The sequence below is a fragment of the Dermacentor andersoni genome, chromosome 6, assembly GCF_023375885.2.
Source record: "Dermacentor andersoni chromosome 6, qqDerAnde1_hic_scaffold, whole genome shotgun sequence".
NCBI classification, from domain to species: Eukaryota; Metazoa; Arthropoda; class Arachnida; order Ixodida; family Ixodidae; genus Dermacentor; species Dermacentor andersoni.
In genome coordinates this window covers 39,604,872-39,625,491 of record NC_092819.1, presented here as the reverse complement: position 1 = coordinate 39,625,491, position 20,620 = coordinate 39,604,872, and the positions used below count along the sequence as shown (strand labels likewise).

Sequence of the window (20,620 nt, the reverse complement as noted above, 5' to 3'; positions counted from 1 at the left end):
AGTCGAGCTTTTCCATGTTCCGTTTATACCGATGTCGCTGGCCTCTGTAAGCTGGGCACTCGAGCACGTTGTGCTTTCTACCGCGCCACAGTTGTCAAAAAGTGGATTTATGGTCTGACCATTGCGAAAAAAAATGTTGTTCGTGTAGGAAACGTTCAGTCGAAGCCGGCGATAAAGGGTCTCCAGATACCGTGGTAGGCACTGTGGTAGCCTTGTTTGGAGTCCTGGGTCGTTGTTCGACAAAAACATGTAATTGCCTGAAGTTGAAGACCATCTCCTATATGGTTCATTGAGGACATATCGCTTCGCCAAAGCTGAAGCTTCACTTTTAGTGAAAAACACTTTTACGAATTTTATGTTATGATATCCTTTGCGGGCTGCCTCATCCGCTTTTTCATTACCTATTATACCGCAATATCCAGGAAGCCACTGAAATACTATCGCATGTCTAGCGTTAGATGCGAAGTATTATACGTATGCTATGTCCCAGGTCAAAATATAATTGCTTGATTTAGTGGTTTTCGGGCAAAGGCTTTGCAGTGCTGCTTTCGAGTCCGTGAAGATTGTTCATTTTTTGTTGAAGCTGCCGTAGTACGTATTTTAGCGCCTGTTTCATCGCGTGCAGCTCAGACAATGTTGATTACGTTACTCGATCTGAACGCCGTGAATAGTTGGGTTTGTGGAAGGAACGAAAATTCCCCAGGAAGAGCTATGTTGCCCAGAGGAGCCGTGAGTAAATGTGTTCTTCGTAGTGGAGTACTTCACGCTCATGTAGGCCAGTGCTGTCTGTAAAATAGCTGCTTGAGGCATGTTTTTCTTGGTTCTATCCCTGGAATGCACTTTCGAAACTGTAGAGGAGACAGCATAGACGGATGGAACCGTAGTGGCATCTTCTGTGGTGCCTATTTGGGGATAGTAAGTCGAATTTCGCCAACAGCTTGCCCGAATCCGGAATGGTTCTGCGTTTTGATATTACTCAATAAATGACTCTTGTTTTCGACCGCGTGCCTTATATGTACCCGGGTCGTTTCCTGAAAATGTAGCAGGTCAAAACAGTGACCTTCAGCTACTGTCCCTATAAAAGAAAACCCCATTGGAATACCCAGACAAACACGCAGGCTATTGTTAGGTGCCGCTTCCAAGCTTTTCTTATTACTTGGAGGCAGTCGCTGCAGGATAGAAAGGCTATAGCGCAAGAGGTCATCAGCATAAGCATTATGAAGCATCACCATCGACCAGCCGTCGCTAGCCCACCTAAGTCGCTACGCGACAGGAGGCTTGAAATAAAACTTATGTGAATGCTGAACGAAAGGTAAAAAACGAACAAAAAAGAGCAAGAATAAATAAGGCAAGGCAAGTACATCAGCGAAAGAACAGACCTGGCCGAGTTCTTTTATATATTCAAACATTCCGCGCTCGTAACTCCGGATTAAGAATGGCTACCGGCTGAAGCTAATCCCGCGGCTAACGAACCTTAGAGTGGCCTCCCGCGCGAAAGCCTCCCTAGGCACGCAAGGTATACTTCTGGCCGCACGTGTAGCTATTTTAGAAATGTTAAGAAAAAAGCATTGAACGCTTTTCGTTTGAAACCCCAACGGAACGGTGCGGGATAATGAGCGTTCTCGTTTATCGGGAGCAAGACCCGGGACTTAAGCTTTCTCAGTCGTGGTCTTTATCTAGCGCAGCCTACCCCGGCCTCCAGAACGTGTACGAATAACGGAACTGCCGATTGTCTTGCAGGCTGTTTGTCACACTGAACCCAGACGTATACCTTCGTGCCAAGGGCCGAGCTGAAAGCGTGATCGATTATCTTGCTTGATTCCCTCGGTGCAGTGCAGTGAAACCAAGCTGTGAAGATTTTGTGACGTGTAATTGGAGAAGTGTGAGCGAGCAATCTAAATAAAAATAAATGGTGGAGTTAAATATGCCGAAACTGCGCATTGGGTTATGGGCCGCCGTAGTTGAGGGTTGCGGAATAAGAAAGTTCGGGACAGGCTGGTTTCTTTTTACATTCCACTCGCATCGGAATGCGGCCGGAAATCGAACCTTTGACCTCCTTCTCAGCAGCGCAACGCCGTATCCATTGTGCTGCAGCGGTCGGAGAGCGTATGATCGAAGCCATATGTAGACATCTTGAAAGCATTATTCAAGATATATTGGAGGCTAAGTAAAGGTTTCAGTACCCAGATATACACACCGGAAAAGAAAATAAAGGTATAGGGGTTTTCTAACACTACGACAAGTTCTTTAAGTCGGAGGCTGCACTGTGCCAGGGTTCCCTCTCATTTACTCTGGCGAACTTTAAATGAACATTACGATGTCTTTCTTTAACAGTTGCATCTGTTTGAAATCAGACACCTCAGCATGTGTGTACAACGGCTGCAAGAGCACTTATTGGGTTAAATAAAGTAATTTACATCAAAGACAGCAACTACAAAAACAATGAATTACCTTTACTACTTGTGCTGTAGAGAGAGAGGGAGAGAAAAACTCTTTATTGTAAGGCATAATTTACTTTTCGTTGTGCATGTGACCGCTGATACGGTAGCTTTCATAGGGAGGGAAAGGGGATTAAATGATGAAAGGGAGTGTAAAAATAAAAAAAGAAATAACTAAAACTGATAATGATATAATGTGTTGCACCTCTATAGGGTGTATCCGCACTGGTAGTAGCTGTCGCAAAGTGATGCGCGGTCTTATTGTGTGTTAATGCTGTTCTCTTGCAAATGCACCACCTTTAATTTACAGCGAGTTTCATGAAAGAATACCCTATATCGTGCGTTAAAATTTAGTAATTCAAAATTTTTTTACATAGCTTAAAGGCAGCCGCAAGAATCAGAACAGCGCATTGTTTATACTTGGTCAAGAACTTGCACGCGTTATCTGCCGAAGGGTGCAGGCAATTACCAAATTGCTTAACGAAATTTCCTCTCACTGGAACTGATCTCATCAGCACTGAAATATTTATTTCAGTGCTAATGGCGATTGTTCCCCGAGGCAACCAAACATTGCTGAACATAGCGTAAAGGACGCATGCTTTCAGATATCGGCTTTCTTATCGCTTAACTTGGTGTCCGAGGCGTGAAGTGCACCTTTGTGCACTCGTACTTGTTTTGAACAACGCTAGGGACAAACAGTGTTTTAGCTAGCCCGTCATGTGATAAGAAAATAACTATTCAAAGGCTGAGTCAGGCCGCGTATATACAAGTGAGTGGCGCGTGCCCCTGGTGAAATGAAACAGACTGAGAGACGAAGATGTTGTTCGCAAACATCGCACAAGGTGGTCATTAATGTTCCCGCTGCATCGTATAAAATGATCTTTTCCGTAATACCGATCGCGCCGTTATCTTTTTGTGTAGCTATGATCGGGATAACAGCTAATTAAAAATAAAAGGTAATTGCGAAACTTTGTGCGTAATTAAGTTCTGCCAAGTGTGTCAAAATTCTTCCACCATGTGGTGCCCGTAAATAAAAAAATGATTCCCGCCACCTTCTGCAAGTTTTCTCAATATCAGTGCACGGAAAGCCATGGCAAAAAAAAAAAAAAAAAAAAAAGATGGCTGTAAGGTTTTCTGTCAGAAATAGTGAAGTGCTGCTCAGTACTATACAGGGTGTTTCCCTTAACTTGGGCCAATCTTTAACGATACGTAATTGCCACGTAGCTGGACTGAATCAAAGTAATGCTGCTTGCCGTCGCTCGGAGTCACTCAAATTAGATTTTGCATTTCGACTAGTCCGATAATTAGTCTTAATCAATTAAGATATTTCTCACTTATTATAATTATATCAAAACATTCAAATGAGAAATTGTAGAGCAACACGAAAAACTCCAGATACAGCTCTCTATTGCTCAATACGTACTATACATAGAAGTGTTTTTCCGAGCGTGAAAGAAGCCCGCGAAACCACACAAAACTGCCGTGTGACGGGAAAAAAGAACATTTAGGTGTACAACGATTCAATTTTATTGCCTCACTTTTCTGCTAGTAGATCGGTATCCTCGTAAACAAATCCTACAAATAGATCAGTTTCTAGAGGAACAGAGCAGTATCCTTTTACAAAATTCGGAAGGAAACGAAACACCCCTCTTTTAAATGTATGCTTGGTGTCCCCGCACGCAGACCAAGTCTTTCGCGGTAGCGCACATGGAGCCAATCTGTGCTTTAGACCGTCAAGTAGTCTTGCCTTCTTCCACGAATTCTGGTTATTCTGGCCAGTTACGTTTCCTATAACCATGAACGTGACAAACAGGAACACGTTGTTGGAGCTGATAGTCCTACTCTACAGGCGAGGCGGGGGTCCCCGTCCTCAGTCACAATTCGTATTCAATAGGCAATCCAATACCTAATACACACCACCATACATGATAAAATACAATCCTACACCTCGTTATGTGTAATTTGAACGCTTTCTATAGTACCACACGTGCCTACATGTCAGACGTATCAGATCACGGAAACCATTAGGGGTTCTCTGAAATCCGTCAAGCGCGTCAAGTGAATACCGTTCATCTAAACGCACGATCATACTGGGGAAACCGGCAAATGCGGTGCATAATGAACACTACTTTCTTCCTTTCTTTTTCGGCAAAGCCATGGCGTTAGTTTCGTACAAACCCTCGTTCTATATCCATAAAGTGCGGCGCGCTATGAAAGCTGAGGGCCGATTTGGCGCCGTCGATATGACAATAGCTGTAACAATCGGCAAATTGAAGTCTAGGAGAAAATGTATTGCGCCAATGCGAAATGAATGGGCTTGCCAAACTGAAAATCCCCGCAACTCCAGAAACGACAGACTCCATTTTCTATTTTTTCTCCATTGTCTTTGTACGCTGCTTACTTCTTAAGGATTTGCAAACAGAAAGTATTCTCGCCCCTGAGCACACGCAGTTGTTGCCGTGGCGACGTTTTCGCCGTTCTTCTGCTCGCCGTGGATGTCTCATCATTTACACTCCACGAAAACGCTTAGAGAAATGAGGGCCCCTAAAGCCACCCTGATAGTACAGCTCATCGATGCTAGTATTTCTATTTTTTTTATTTGTGAGGATCTCGCTAAGTCTCGCGAACCTGATTTGCTTTAGATCGCTGGTGACGGGCTGTTGGCTTGTCGTAGCACGCGCACAAAGCGAGGTACCGAGCAAGTCATGCTTTAAGAACGTTTTGCTTCTCCTAGCTTCGCTCTCACCGGTTAGGCTGGGAACGTGAGAACCTCCTGCATGTTCCACACACGAAAACCACAGGACGCCTTTCTTACACTGCGTAATGACGCAAAACATTTTCGAAACTGAAATGCCGAAAGATTGCGAAGTACTAAAACTGAAAAAAAAAGTGGGTGCAAACACATGTCAAACACATGACATGTCAGACACATGTCAAATGTAGCAGTATTCACATTTAGGTAAGAGAACCACTGGAACGAAAGTTTTCGTATTTTAAAGAAACCATCAAATTTCCCTGATTGCGGAATGCACATTATTCATTTAGTCTGAAATAAATTTCTCTAGAAATATGGACGATATGGACGAAGTCTAAAGAAAATGAATAGCTATAAGGTAAATCTGATACGCCTTAGACACGTAGGCATTTTAACTCGGCAGCTAGAGAAAACGCAAGAGATGCTAAGAAGGGCGATTTCAAGTCAATTGTGCGACGGGTATCTACAAATCAACACTTCTTTTTTTAAACTGTTGTACCGCATATGTTATCTATTTATCAGCTGCGCCTAAAACGCAAACCAACGTGTATGTCTGATATGCTTTGAATCCTCGGTCATGTCCAGTTTACAGAATAGCGAAATATACCACAGTTTACTTCGCCGTTAACGCCGTTTAGAAGAGCTTCTTAAATTTTATTGTTTTTACATGCACAGTAGTGTGTAGGCAATTATGCACGCGCTGGAAGATGCCTTCATTTCATCAGCTAGCCCTCTCTCTCTCTCTCTCTCTCTCTGTAATTTTTGTCACTTTTTCTGAGAAAGAACTTGAATGGCCGGATAAATGTTCCAGCCGTAAAGGACATTCTAATCTCCAAACATTCCAAACAACTCGCTCAAGGGGGGGCGATAATGAGTGGACTACCGCATTTTGCGTCTATTTGAATAGGGAAGCCCTGAAGTAAACATTCCTCTTCATACGCGGCAGTGCTTGGTTCAGCACTCGAGCATGTCCTTTTCTTTTTTCTTGTAATCAGCTGCTGCGCAGTAATAAAATATGTGGGCAAGGAGTGAATAGTCGCAATCAAGAGCCAATTCATGAGCAGAACGAAGTGGCTATGTAAATGAAGAAATGGCGCGTTAACTGTCCCACGCAAATGTGAAAAACTCAACAGCGCTGTCGGTGGAAGGGAAAACGGGAGGAAGCTGCGGAAAAGAAAAGCAATTAAACGTTATGCAGATCTAACGCACATGTTGCAACACATGTGAAGTGAAGCTTCAGTAAAGGGGTTAATCATATATGCAGTAAAAGAACTGTTCATCTTCTGCAACGCCGCATTTTGCAGCACTGCAATTGTGGGCCAGCACGGGAAAAAATCAAGTTGCGCAGAGCCACGTGACCCACGCGATCGCCGATAACACTATCCCTGAGGCCAGCCCAGTTTTGCACTCTCTCGAAGATTCGAAGTGGGCGAAAAACTGAATAGCCTCGATATAAAGAGCCCTGATGCGCTCGAAGGAGTACATTTGTTGCAGTGAATATTTTTAGGTACTGTTTGTTGCTTCATTGCGTAATTCTGCAGAGAACTGAGACGGTCATCGGCACATTAGTAAAGGCAGTACTTATAGCTGTATAGAAGCCGATCCTTTATATGACTGCTGTCCTGTTCGTGAACTATTCTGTACAATGGCAGCAGCAGCAAGCAGCTGCAACAGCAGCTACGGACAACAAAGTCCGTGAGGGTCAACAAAGAAGACCTTTGAAGCTTTAAAACGTGGAGTAGAATTGAATGCAGCGCACTACCATTTCACAGAAAGACCTAGCCTCTCCGCCAAGTCGCGGGCCCGCTGGACTGCCCGTAGTTGGGCTTCGAAATGGGGACCGCGTAAGGCAGCCTCCAGATGAGCACCAGAAATCTTCTTTCGGGAAAAAGAAGGAAACGCAAACAATAACGTGGTCCAAGTTTCGGAGTACGTCATTACTTAGGTTTTCTTCTTTTTCACTGGATGACGATAGAGGAGAGCAAAGCACTGCCAGCAAGTAGGCAGGAGGACATGCTCAGCGAGCCTAGTTTACTCGGAGCCGCTTCCAGGCGCAATATTCCATTAGGCGGTAACCGTGCAAAGCTCTAAGACGAAATAAAGGCACCTAATGAGCCGACACGCTGCGGCAGCGTATCGGCACTACGTCTCTGTACTTCGCCCTCTTCCTTAACGCTCTTCCCGCCTGAGATTGAACCAACTAGCCAATGCATCCACGTTAATAGCAGCTATATTCTTACGGAGCACTGTAGTAATTATCTTTGCAGGTTAATGCTCCTCGCAAAGCACTCTGAGGTGCCACTGATGGTCACCGGCAAACACGTAAAGGATTTCCTAATTGACAGTCTTCCCTTTTTCAAAGGAAGAGTGTCAGCACAAAGCCATTAAGACATTAATACGGAAGTCTCTCAGGGTTGTTCTTGCGATATTTTCTAGCGAGTCCTGGCGATCACTGAGAAACCACTGCCGCTAGAAATGGCACCGCCTTCAGGCAGACAATTACTCGCGTTAATCAAGAGCCGGCCTAACGTGCAGTTTGGTAACATGGCAGTGAGCATTAGTGCTTCTCTGGGAGAGATAATAATAGCAGAGATAATAATAATCAAAAGAGAGAAAAGGGGATGGAGGAATATTTTTCGCTGTTGGCGTATCGACTTTCTCTAGATTAAGATTTCCTATTTCCGTTTCATACACTTTTCCATTCATGCCGTTCCATTGATTTTTTCGTTGTCCTTTACCTGTTCCATGCAGTCTATCCTTTTCCAAGGAGGTTGCTTTTTCTCAGTGCATCAATTTTTAATTTACACTGAAATTGCTATAGAATTTTTTTGGTTAACCAGTCGCGCTTTTCCAATCTCTCATGTAGGTGATATCTATATGTAAGTAATCCCTACAATAAGGACAAACTGCTCTCAAGAGGTACCAGCGCCCGATTACGGCACGTTGTACTCGATGTTTGTCCGCGAATATCTCTCTAATACATTGGCGAATAGATCCCATCAGCACACCTTGCCTCAGTACGTGTTAACAGTAATAGTAATATAGTAATATACAGCGACATTGGCAATACACCGGAATGACTCAAAAATAAACACTATGGTAATAGGAATAGAAGCCGAAGTGCGAAATGCGTTTAGCAGTCTGATGACGAAGACGGTTAAGTTGTATCTCCTCTACAATGTAATCTTTACCCGATTACGTTCTCGAATACCAAAATTAAACTTCTATCGTCACAGGGCTGGTCTGGTGCCCTCCCCTCTGTACCCAGTCTGTGGAGAAGATGAAACAGTAAATAATTTTTTCATATTCTGCCACCGTTTCACTTCTTTAAGAAAAAAATCTAGAATCAAGATTTACACAGCTTGGTTTGAGCTTTTCATTTATAAATATCCTTTCTCTAGGAGCCTCCTCTCTTGGAAAGTGCCACAGGGATATTTGCTCAACCGTGGAGGATTTTATAAGTGCTACAAAGAGATTGTCCTGAATTCTTAAACATATTATTTTTGTTCATTTCCTCCAGTTAGCTTTACCAATTTTAGTTTTTTAATAAAGATAGCCTAATTTCACCCAAATCTTGGCCAATCCCCCACAGTGGGTGTGCGCCATCGCATAAGGAATACCATACCATACCATCTACAATGTTTTGTGTGCTTTTCAGTTACCAATTACGGATTCTCACTGACATTATTTCTCTGATTTATAGATTTAATTTCACCGTTCGCCGCCATTTACACTGTATCAGTAATGAAAATTTATTTCTCGTTATATCTTGGAATAATAAAGCTATTTCTTCACCAGTGCCCCCACCAATAAGCCTCATGTTGGCTGATCAATCATAAAGACGACGACGGTGAAGTTAAATGGAGCAAGGTCACTGCTAAGGCGATGCGCGTTCTCCCATTCTTCGTGGCGATCACCGCCTTCTACCTGGTGGCGACCACTCAAAGCGTTCCGCTGTTGGAACGCGTCAGGTAACGATCAGGTTTTATCGATTCTCTTAAACGCTACCAGTGAATGCTCATTAATGCGCGAAAGCTGTTTCGCTATGCGATCGTGTCGCAGCTCAGGGACCGTTAGACTCGCACTAGTCGGCTTAAGCAGCCTGCATGACTATATTCTAAACCACAGAATGACCCGCCGTGGTTGCTCAGTGGCTATGGTGTTGGGCTGCTCAGCACGAGGTCGCGGGATCGAAAGCCGGCCGTGGCGGCCGCATTTCGATGGGGGCGAAATGCAAAAACACCCGCATACTTAGATTTACGTGCACGTTAAAGAACCCCAGGTGGTAGAAATTTCCGGAGTCCTCCACTACGGCGTGCCTCATAATCAGAAAGTGGTTTTGGCATGTTAAAGCCCATGATTTAATAAACCACAGAAGGCGTGCGTTTTGGTTTGTGTTCCCCCAGCATTAATGATTAGCAAAATGAGAACTTTGGAAGACTGGGTTTGATATATGGGTACCCATCTTCGTTTGCTAGCATTAAGGCTTGTGATTCGTCGCGTTCTAGTACTATAATGTTACACTTGCTTCGGTACTAGGCGAGTAACGTTATAAGGGAAAATATTCCTAGAGGACTGTACCGATATACGGAAGGACTTCTAGATGTGGCGTTTGCTGCGTCAGTTGACCATGGCTTTAAAAAAGGAAGAGAACGTAAACGAGGAATCATCCAGGCCTACTGCACAAACCACTTTGAATGGCTCGCAAGCCCTTCCTTAGCGAGGAAGTACACTTTAATCTGGTGCATATTTAAGAGTACAATGTTTACTTACAGTACTCATAGTTTTTCTCAGGGTTTCTGTTACTAAGGCTGCTCGTCGGACACGTTTTTTGTCGTATATTGCATGCGTGTCTACGTAGTTCTTGACAAAGCAATCGCTAGCACACCACAGTGTCATTGACGAAGTCAATGTTACCACTGATGTGGTATGCGATTTAAACACTGTGAAAAGTTTAACATTTTTCCGAACGCAGGAAAAATTCTTGTAATCAGCTAAGCGCACGTTAATTTGTGGTGTAAAGTCGCGCTTGCGGCGCTCAAAGGAAAGTACATTCTCTAACCTGCGAAATTGTCAACAGCGACCTTAGAATGTGTTATGCGATTTTCATCTTCGGATAAAGTGCCTTATCATCGAGACACCTTCTAGCAAGTGCATTGAAAAATATGGGCTGGGACGTACTTCCGTTACGTCCTATATATGTGAAACTTGTCAGCCAGTTGTAGAAAAGAACGCCAATAATTACGTTTCAAAGGTCTGTCAAGTCATTATTGATGAGGTGTCTCCGGCAGAGCAGGAACACTTGTTTTGAAACCAGCGATGCTGTGTGAAAAAGCAGCCGATTGTACTGAAAGTTTAACGAGACAACAAATGTTTCCTTTTGACGTGTTTGTAAGCACTACTCCGAAACGACCCAATAAATCGAAGTGATGGTGGCGTCGCTTTTTATGCTGAAGCTTCGAGAGAATATGAAGTAATCTCACGTTACACTAGTGTTACTAATGATTTCGGGATCCTAACACTAAAACGGAACTTTGACATTATTGCCGTCGTTTATTGCCTCCCAAGTGCGAATTGGGGTCAGTTTATTAGCTTGCTTGAAGAATTTTTGTACTTTATTTAACAAATAGTCTCAAATTAGTTTGCGGTGGAGATATTAAAATAAGTACACTCGAAACAAATAACCTTGCTCAAGGTTTCAACAACAGAATTTATTCAACAGGCTTCATGAACATAATCACTACGCCAACACAGATCATGGTAGTTACTTCATTCGCACTTTATTGTTTTATCACTAACGCGGAAACTACTGTATCGCATGCGGGAACCATAGCCTTAGGTATAAGTGATCCCTGCCCAATCTTCGTGTTTTTCTTTCCTCCAAACACTCACAAAATTGCTGAAAGGACGTATTTAACATGCAGCATGTATGAGACAATGACTTACTTTCATTTAAGCGTGATATCAGTGCTCAGGACTTATATTTTATATACAGGGCAAGGGATGTGAACGATGCATATTCAAAGTTCATTTAATTATTTTTTTTCAAATTTACACTGTACAGTTTTCTTTTATGTCTTTCAAACCGTCCAAAAAGTAAGAAAACCTTGAGCCACGCGAGCTCACAGAAAAGTCATCGAAAAGAAAAATCGATTATTTAACACCTTCTTGTGTACCAGCACACCATCATACTTGACATATTTTAAATCTTTCAGAAATAAACTGAACACCCAGCTTAGATCTGCGAAAATAAAATATTGTCAACGACTGTTTTCTGGCATTAAAACAAAACAACCCGAAGTTGCGTGGAAATTTGTTAAACATGGTTCTTTGTCGAGAAAAAAAATCGAAAACACCCGTAATTCTAAGGCACGATAACCGCGAAACTGCCGGTCAGGAGCTTGTTGGTTATTTTGACCGAGTGTTTCTCGAACATGCTTTGCCAGATAGCAACCTAGGGGTTATCAGACCGTCATTCAATAGCCCTGCTGAAAGCTTTGCTATACATGATATAAGAGAAGCTGAATTCTCTCGAACATCTGTAAGTTTAAAGAACAGCAAGGCTTTAGATATAGGTAACCTTTAGGTAGAACTTATAAAATATGTTATTTAATACAATATGCCTGTGCTCGCTTACATATCTAATCTTGCTGTCCAATTAGGTGAATTTCCAGATCCCATGACAAGATCCAAGGTATCTGCTATTTACAAAGGTGGCAATAAAAATGAGGCAAAAAATTATAAGCCAATATCTGTGATACCAATTTTTTCGAAAGGCTTAGCAAAGATACTGTCTTCTCCATTAACCAACTTCTTTAACAAAATAAATCTCATTTCCGACGCCCGGTTTGGTTTTAGGAAAGGGTGTTCTACTGAAAGAGCTTTGTTAACTTTATTAGAGAGCGTGCTGCAGAATATTGAAAATAAACTTATAACCCTAGGTGTTTTCGTCGATTATATTAAGGCCTTCGATGCACTCAATTTTTTTATACTTATACAAAAACTCTCAGATAACGGGGTTTGTGGCAATCAGGTAGAATTATTCTGTTCATATTTCATAAACAAGACTCAGTGTGTGTGTGTATCGGCAATTACCATTCATCTCACCTCCTAATAAAATGTAGCGTGCCCCAAGGCTGTACTTTAAGTCCTCTTTTGTTTACTGTACACTCTAAATATTACAACCTTTGGGTTGCATCTTGCCACACAATAAACGTCATCTGTCTTGTCCGCATTTCCTTTAACGCCGCAAGCCCGGTACTTCCCAGTAACGAACGGCATGCGCGTTATCACCATGACATAGCATTCCCGACAGGAAAGTAGTGGACGCCGCGTTTCAAGCAAGGAAACGCAAGCAAGGGAGATGACGATTATTGTCGTGTGGCAGATATACACCCCAAAGGGTGCACCTTTGTCTGAGAGTGTACACATAAATGACATTGTCAGTATTGATACAAGCTCAAAATTTATTATGTCCGGATATATATGTCCGGCGCAGTTCGCGATTGGAATGCTTTAGCCCAGACGGTAGTCGCACAGCCCACTGTTGACAAATTTGTTGAAATCGTTGGCGCAACAGTGCTGTCAACCACTACTAAATGATGTTATCAACATTGTCTTTATCATTGTATTAATTACCAAATGTTTTTGGAAATGTGTGATGTGAAATGATGTATGATGCTATCAATTGTATAACCATGTGCTTATCCTTCTTCCTTTTTGTCTCTTTGCAAAACATTATATGTAATTGAAATAAGCTCTTTGTGCGTTATATGTTTTTGTCATACTTATTGCTGTTAACATAGCTCCATGAAACTCTACTCTTGCCAAATGCCCTTTTGTATTCTTATGTAAATGCCTGTACTACTATGTCTACAAACCTTTCTAACCCACTCCTGTAAAAATCCCTGATGGGATTGACCAGTATCACAAAATAAAAAAAAAACAGCATTGTATTGCTCTCTGGGCCTGATGAAAGCGATCTAAAATCAAGATGTAATCACGTTCTAGAGAAACTGGTATATTTGTCTCATTCTGACTGTCTTAAAATCAACCCAACCCAACTAAGGTATTTGGTTTCTGCATCCAAAAGAAGGTAATTAACTTTGAACACGATATATACTGTGACGGATACAAAAGTCAAGTTCTATATGAACATAAAATTCTTGGCGTTACATTTAGCTCGTACCTCGCTTGGGATACTCACATTGACAATTTGTGTAAAAAACGAACTTTCAATGAGTACAGGAGCGCTGTCGCGTAATCGTTCCATTCTTCCGGAGCAAGCAAATTACAAATTTATTCCGCATTATTTGCTTCACGTATGAATTATTGCAGTTCGGTAGGGTTGACTACTACACAGAGAAATATTTAAAAAAAAATATTTTTTTACAAAATAAACCTATTCGCAACATGGCAAATGATTATTTATCTTCAACAGAACAGTACTTCCAGTCATACAACATTATGAAAATACAGCGTATGTACGAATTTCGTGTTTTGCGCTCATTCTATGTACCTTCACCCACTTTGAAGCATTTCATTACTTCAGTTGCACTGCTTCAACAGTATAGTGATATTGGCACACGTAGCACTGCGTTATGGTTAAGCCACGTTTCCGTACTTTCTATAAATTGCAGTCCTCGAAACATAAACTTCCGTTAATCCTTAATAGGTACAAACATATAGCGAAGCCCACATTACCGTCAACTATATTCTTAATTAAATTATTTTATCGTACGTTCAATTATGTTCTTGTTCAGTTACATTGTTCGGACATGGGCAAACTTATACTGCTATTATTTGTGCTTCACATTGTAGTGTGTTATGCAATGAGTAATTTACGTTGTATGATTTAATGCTTAATGTTTATCTAATACATTTCTGTTGATCTGTTATTTTGATGCTCTGTTTCAGGCTGATACGTTTCCTGTATTCTGTGTGTTACCCCTTGTGCTAGTACTTTTTAGATTGCGCTTGCACAGATATCTAGTATTGTATATACCCTAGTACTCTAATACGTTTACTTTATTATTTGTGTTATCACTTCTTAGCGATTCGTACGATGTATAACACAATTCTTATTTGTGATGGTTTCTTAGTTTTAATGCTCTGTTACCTACTTATACGCCTCTGTGCATGGTTCGGCATAGACATCAAAGTCGGGTACCACGTGTGCATAAGGAAAAACCCTGCCTTGTATTTATTCGGTTTCTGGGCATCTGTCAAGCTGCTGACCCCAGATTTTAGCCCTGGAAACCATTCCGAACAACATGTTTGGTAAAAATAAAGAATTGGGAATACCGGAAGGCTAGATAGGCAAAAAAAATAAAACATAGCACAAAGAAAAAGAACGCGTTGAGCAGACGGGAACTTTAAAAGTAACGACGGCGGATTGGTTCTTCACGCAGGCTCGAGGAGGCCAGTGATGTGCCTACGTCTACTTTCGACGGAGCCATTTCTAGTCAGGATGAAGAACTCACCGATACGCCAGTGTCGCTCCACGCTAATAATGGTAGGGGGACCACGCGACCACCGCACGTGTGTCATGCTTTCTCACTGCACGGCATTGTGAAGCGGTTTCACAATGACTTGCCAAGTAGAGATTACGCAACTTTTTGCTTCCTGCTGACAAAACGCAGAGGAGCCGCAGATTTTCCTTGAAAAGGTATAATCCTCCTACTATCCTTCCTACTCGTACCTGTGTTCCTAAAGACAGCTTAATTAAGCCGTGTTAAGGTAAAATTCGAAGAAAAAATTGTGTGTGTGCGCACGCCTGTGTGTGCGTGTGTGGTTGCGAGTTTGCGTGCGTGCTTTCGTGTGTTGATGCGCCCCTAGGTGCGTGGCGGAAGGGCGTATTTGGACTACAGACAGATACCTAGGTCGGCCGGATGACTGCTCCTGCCCGGCCGATGGGATACTTCTGTTATTCCTGTGACATCAGGCCGGTTCATTATATTTCGCAACCATCAGTACGTCCTCAAATGCTCGTTCAAAGTGTAACACTTTTTTTCTCTCTCTCAGTACGCTAAGAAAGAGGCACTGCATGTGCGCTGGGGCGACCACTCGAACACGTGAAATATTGGCTGAATCACCTGCGCGAGGTATCTGAGGACACGGCTTTGAATCGCCACAAATCGCCTCTTTCTATCTGTATAGGCGCTTAACATCGTTTTCAGTCTGACATTGGAGATGAAGCAGCATTTATGTGCCCTTGTCGTCCCGCACGCCAACCACAGCAACTTGGATATTACCAACAGCTCTGGCATGTCGTGAAATTGTCTGTTTTCTTAGTAGAGACGAGATTTTGGAGCCAATAATCATTTGTTGCAAAGACAATTAGGCGCTGCCAGTGCTCAGATGTTATTCGGACGGTTGAAATTTCTTCAGCACTGGCATGTCATGACGAGTCAGAATCCTGAAAAGCCGATTATCGCCACTGACGATCAGCTTCTGGTGGCAGAATCAAAAACCAGGCTTTCTGTGCACACTAGTATTAGGCGACACTCCTATGAGTGTGCTCTCCCTCGAAGTGCGTGCGTTAGCCAAGAAGATCTGGTTGCGAACTTCAGCGACCGCGTCACCCTCAGTATGACGTCCTAAATCGAAATATCTAAACCTGTACACCGCTACGCTTGGGGGGCGTGACTGAGGGAGAAACTAACAAATATCCTCACAATGATAAAAAATTGCTAAATTCTTCTGTGAAAGCGCTGCCTAACATCAACAGACACTTTCTGTTCCGAGTGTACAGACATTCTTGAAGCTGAATTCAGTGACTAATTGAAGCTGAAGATGATCTGATTTAACAGACTTATAGAAAATCGGTAAACGAATCAGTGAGAAATATTTGGAGCGAGTATAACAAATGTTTTCTGAAATATTGATGCTATTCCTGAAGTCTTCACTAGGTCCACAAATACCTCGCGCACCCGGTATAAGAGTGTACACTACACCTTCCTATCCGTACTTCCTTTTTTTTGCGCTTGTGAATGAGATCCATGGCTGTCCACAAACTTTCTAATCATTCATGTCCTTTATCTTCATTGGTATGGCATCTAATACGAAAAAGAAAGTCGACAGGAAAGGAAGCAATGCAGTAAAATTTGCAAAGTGAACAATGGCATTGCTTATCCCCGTACAGGGACAGTCCCATTCGGACGTGGTTCATCGTGTACCCAGCAATCTGACTGTGATGACGCCCTGGTCTGTCTGCCGTCCAACACCTGTGGCTGTCCGGAACTCGCACCCGTGATGCTGCAGGAAGCGGACGGCGTCGTATGCGTCTCGAGTGCGTGTTAAGCCTATTTTTCGTTCTTAATCTCGTTCCGCATAAGTACGGCTAAATAAGTGGAGCATTTTCTTTAAATGTCCCATTTAGCTAGTGCAACTTATGTGAAACACTATGCAGGGTGTTATTTAGCAGCAATGGCATGAAGGAAGGATGGATGGATGTTATGAGCGTCCCCTTTGGTACGGGGCGATGGGTTGCGCCACCAAGCTCTTGCGCCGCCCATGGTGTCTCCACCTAGAGGCACTGCTTTATCGAGAGGAAGCTTCTGCGCTGGAACTTGTGCGCAGTCACGTAGCAACTGTATAAATGCCTGGATCATACGACCGCTAAACTGATTGGAGTAACATTTGCAGACTCAATTGCTGTTACACCATCTTTGTCTATAATACTGAATGTTTTGTGAACGCGAGCAAAACTTGCAACATTTATACAAAAAAAGAAAATCAAATCAGAAGTTGAAATCTTGTTATTCTGAATAGATAAGAGATATTGGAGTTTTGCGCATAGCTACATTTATAGATAACTCATCGGACATGACTCACATAGTACGTTACAGCTTTCACGAATGCATAAATATATAAGACCAGTTATAAGAGGGTGCACATGGTTAATTCTGCCAATATGCAACAAGCGTGCGGTTTAGGGCTTGTTTTGCAGCGGTATCCAACACATCCCTTTCATTTGTTCTATCAGTGGAGTTATCGAAGCGTATTTCATAGAAGCGTATTTAGAAGTTCTGAATCTTACGTCAGAGTGCTGATACGTTTCGTATTTAGGGCCTAAAACAATCATTGAATAAGTTTACTTAATACTTGTTTTAAAGCGCAAGAAAAAATAATTTACATCTTTCCTTTATACGTAAGAAAGTCATCGTAATTGGTTAAACTGTTTTCTAACGAGGGCACTATTGTTTTCAAAGTGTACTCGAAGGCGCAAATTGCTGTTAGCTTAAAGTTAATGCTTTCTCAAAATGCCTAGCGGTCAGATATTACATTCTGATTCATGCCTATGTACCCAGAATTTTAAAGCAGGCCCTATTCTGTATTTAGCGTCTGACAATATAGGTAGGGGAAGTAGACTTGAAGAGAACGTCTGACTGAAAAAAAAAGAGCGAGAGAGGGAAGAGAGAGAGAGAGATGCGCACCTGACAAAAACAGCACTTGAAATCTGACAGTGACTTGTCGTATACCGTATTGCCTTGTCCCAAAGAAACAATTTTATGTCATCCCTCGGTAAGTCGTCCTGGCATAATAAAACTTGAGGGCTTTTGGCAGCTGTTTCTTACAATACGACAAGGAAGGCGTCGTTGCGAGAGCAGGGTGCGAGATTCTGCTCGAGAATGTTATGTCGCTGCATGGCAGTAAAAAAATATTTTACTTGCCGACAGCTCCGTGTTTCACGTGTAACATAAGTTCCTGTCGGTACCATGAAACAATTTTTCGTTGTGTTCTTTCGCGGAGAATTCGCTCTGTAAACCGGCCAGCGTCGAACAGGCTTAATGGCCCGGGTTGTACTGCGCTCATTCACCGATAATCACAGCATACTTCTAATGCCAGCGAGGCTGTCGGTGCAGCTTATCTCAATTCTGCCACCCGTGCGTAATGTGCAGGCCAATGCCAGGGTGCTGTTCCGGACGCGGTCAAATTTCGCCATGCTAGTGTTTTGAGCCAATCAGAGAGTTGGCTTTGTGAAATGGCTTTGTGACATTGCTGCATTAATTTGCAAAGAAATATACCGTTACAAATGCAAGATTTCCTAGTTGTTATGCTTGCGCACAGAAACCCATTACCTTCATGCATTAAACATATGATTTCTTGAACGTTACAGATATAAAACGTAATAAATAACGTGATGAGAGCGTCTGAAGTTACAAGCCACGAAGGTCAGATGAATGCATGTCCTATGCCCCTCATTCCCATGGTAGGTGAACTATCAAAAAGTCAGAGTTCCGTTAAGGTTACTTTTTTTTAAGAGCTTTTCTCACTCTCTTTCTTCTAAGTAATTCTTGAAGGGAAGTCTATTGGATAGTGAAATGGATTATTAGAATATATCGCCCTCTGGCTGCTTTCAAATGCGTCCTCATCATATGCGATACAGTTGCCATGTGAGTGAGACTTTAAGTGCTACCATATTCATGAGTCATTGGTGTGTACGCCTTATCTGTGTAGTCTTTACAGTTGTCGGTGCAAAGTATATGCCAATATTTGTCGCGTCGGTTGCGTGACGTCAGCATCCATCGGTCATCGAGTGCTGGTCATTCGCCAATCAGTTCTGGACAGGAATATTGTGACGCAGCCCGGCGGCTGAGCGAGCCCTGTCTGACCGACGCCGAGTGCAGGCACGGCAACGAACACGCACGGTGTCTGGATTCGACATGCAGCTGCCAGTCCCGTTTCTACGCCTCCATCGACGGATCTCTCTGCTTGGCCGGTGAGGGGTGAACAGTTGCTGGCTGCTTCTTAAGAGCTCACTGTGACCCACGTTGGAAGGTTTCCGCAGATTGGGCTTTCCCGCTGCACATCGAGCAGAGCCCCCGAGGAGGCGCTTCTCCACAAAGCCCAGGGCATGTCGGAACACGTTGCCTTTGGGCAGAGACGTGTCTGGGCGTGTTTGCACGTTCGCGGACATGCGCACTTTGCAGATTTCCTTTGCTCATAACATTCATCTCTAACATTTTCTTCCTTTCTTGTTTTCTTTCTGTTGAGTCAGTTGCGGACTCGAAAAGCTAAAACGCTGTAAGCCGTATCTGTGTCACTGGCGACTGCTAGCAGCATAAAGATTTTATAAACGCATTAGGTTAGAAAAAGGAAACACTAGTCAAGTCAAAAATTAATTGGCGTTTCGGAGCACATGTGTGTTTTTTTTTTTTTTCATGGGGACATCGAGCGAAGCAAGCCATGGGGGTGAGGTATTAGCGATAAAGTAATGCTGGTGGAAAGGGCACAGTGATATATTAATGTGCATGTTGGAAGCTTTCTGAAGGCTGGGAGCAGGCTCCGAGTGTCGAATCGTCGTGCCAGGTAATCTTGGCAGGTTTAGAAAGGCGCCCCAAGACAATCCCAGAGAGCTCTTAACAGCTACGTAAGGAAAAAAGGCGAGACGCGCAGCCGTGGAAGCAGCGCCTCGCTGGGCGAAGTGGTGAGGCGGAAGAAACGATGCGAGAGTGGCGGTGACAGTGTATCGCAACGTCTATAATGCCATTGTGAGAAGTGGAATTTTGCACAAGTGCGGCTATCTAAACTTCAATTAACTCTTAGCTTGATAAACCGCCGAAATACTTTTTTTTCTTTTTCTTTTTCTAACGTGCTACCTGGCCGAAACGAGTTTTTCTCTAACTCTTAACTCGGCGCTTAGGTTAGCATTTTTTTTTCACTGAAGCGTAACTATGTATGCCGTCCTTCTGACGAATAAATCATTTGTTGATAACCTACTATTGATATTCTACCCATCGCGGTGGCGTAGTGGCTATGGCATTCTGCTACTGAGCACAAGGTGTAGGTTTCGATTCCCGGATGGGACGGCCGAGTTTTGATGGGAGCAAAATGCAAAGACGCTCGCGTAAACAACATTTATGTGCAGTTAAACAACTCCGCGTGGTCGAAACTAATCCGTAGCCCTCCACTACGGCGTGTCTCATAGGCACAATGTTGTCTTTTGGACGTTAAACCCCATAATTGAGTCAATACCGGGTACTTAGATTTAGGTGCACGTTATGGAACCTCAGGTGGTCCGAAATTTTGGAGTCCCCCATTACGGCGTGCCTCATAATCAGAAAGTGGTTTTGGAACGTAAAACCTCATAATTTTTAATAATTGAGTCGATATTGACATTCTATACGCTTTCGCTTAGGTATGGAATGCGCTAAGACGCGACGCTCGCTTCTCGTTCGCTGCTGCAGATTACCTTGTACGGAGCCCGCTGTACACAGCTATCTTCCCGGCCGCGCTGCTGATTATCGGGTTCGTCGTCCTTGGAGTGCTCGGCTACCAGAGGTGCGCTCTCTTATACAACAACAATTGTTTGCTAAAATTTAAAATTTATTTGTGCACCTATTAGCCTGGTGCATTTTCTACTGTTAGCCCCAAGTGCGTTTGGCATGGCTTCTTCTAGGAAAGATGCCGAGAGTAGTGCATA

The 20,620-nt window shown here is 43.0% G+C and overlaps 1 long non-coding RNA gene across 1 annotated transcript in view; it reads left to right on the top strand.

The window, feature by feature from the left end:
* The window catches only part of LOC126522088 (uncharacterized), a 28,699-nt gene extending 8,465 nt beyond the window's left edge, over window positions 1-20,234 (top strand). The window contains exons 2-4 of the long non-coding RNA XR_008610388.2: window positions 14,604-14,707; window positions 16,337-16,483; window positions 18,782-20,234. This is a non-coding gene — a long non-coding RNA (uncharacterized lncRNA). The remainder of the gene's footprint in view (window positions 1-14,603; window positions 14,708-16,336; window positions 16,484-18,781) is intronic.
* Window positions 20,235-20,620: the final 386 nt, after the last annotated feature.